This window comes from Cynocephalus volans, chromosome 1 (genome assembly GCF_027409185.1).
Source record: "Cynocephalus volans isolate mCynVol1 chromosome 1, mCynVol1.pri, whole genome shotgun sequence".
In the NCBI taxonomy this organism is placed as follows: Eukaryota; Metazoa; Chordata; class Mammalia; order Dermoptera; family Cynocephalidae; genus Cynocephalus; species Cynocephalus volans.
The window spans coordinates 132,933,332-132,934,904 of NC_084460.1; positions in this window are offsets into that span (position 1 = coordinate 132,933,332).

A 1,573-nucleotide genomic window follows, 5' to 3' on the forward strand; every position below is an offset into this window, starting at 1 on the left:
CTTCATTAAATAAGCATGATTGACTAAGTCATTGGCCATTAGTGATAGACTTGACCTTCAGCCCCTCTGCCCTCCTTGGAGGCTAAGGGGTGGGATTGAAAGTCCCAATCCTATAATCCTGCCTTGTCTATTCCAGTGACCAGGCCCATCTTGAAACTACCTCTGGGCTACTAGCCATCAGCTAACTCATTAGCATACAAAAAGACACTCTTGTTACTTTAGAGATTCTAAGGATTTTAGGAGTTGAATTTTTAAGTCAGGAGATGGGGATGAAGACAAAGCGTATCTTTCACAATATCACACTGTGTATTAAAACGGTGTCCAGTGTCCGGGGCCAAAGAGCCCGGTCACAGCCTGCCCAGGGTCATGAAGCCCTGCCAATAGCCCTCTGACACTAAAGATATAAATGCTGTGACCTTTCCGCCCTTTTCTCCTTCTTAATGCTTGCACAGCCCTAGGCGTAGATCACCGCTGCTTTGCTTTAGATAGCTGAGAAATGTTCCATTTCCTGGAACGATTTGCCCTGTGATTTTTCCCAGAAAACATCTGCATACTTCCTTATCTGCTGATTCCCTCCTGCTGTCTATATAAACTGTGACCTTCTGGCTAATAAACGAGACTTGATCAGAATACTGTCTTGTCTCCATTTCTCGTGTCTCTTGTCCCATCCAAGTCCCACTACCCCCTCCAGGGTCTGCGTTGAATATCCCGCGGGACGGGACAAAACGGGAATCTGCATTCACTACTGCCTCATGTGCAGGATCTTGCTGAAGAGACTGCTGTAAACTGTGAACTGTTCCCATAGTTTTTACTAAGGTAGCAACAGAAAACACTGCAACAAGAAACAATGCCCAAGGGTTTGGGAGAGAAACTAAAATCTCTCTTTTGGGTGAAGTCTGGAGAGACACAGCTTAGCCTCCTTTGATATAAAATAGTTTAATGGTGAGAGGGTAAGTTTGCCCTGGAGTTCTGGGAAAATCAAAGGGCTCTATTCATTTCCTAAAGAAAAAAAAATTGATTGAAGTTTTGGTGGATCCCAGCCAGTACCTAGGGCAGAACAAGTCCCAGAAATGAAACAAAAACAGTAAACTTGCAGGGTGAATCCTCATTTATTTTCTTCTGAACGTTCAGATTAAACAATATTCAGAGAAAAGAGAAAGAAAACTCCCTCCAAAGAAACAGATCCTTGCATGTTCTCATACTGTCTAACGGCTACAATGTTGGAAAAATAGGCTGGTTTTTAGTCAAAGTAAGCATCTTTCATTAGGGTCTTGCTTAAGTACTTTTTATTTATTTTCAACTTAAAAAAAGTTTGCAGAAGTAAAAAACAGTAAATAAAACCAAAAACCAAAAAACTACAAATTCCCTTTACCTAGATTCATCTACCTTTAACAATTTACCCATTTATCATTTGCTTCCCTCTCTCTGTACACATATGCATGTACTCATGCATGCACGCATGTATATGTATATGATGTACACACACGCACACATGCGCACATACCCATTTGATTACCACTAAATATTTCAGTGTGTATTTTCTGAGAATATGAATATTCTCTTACATAACCAT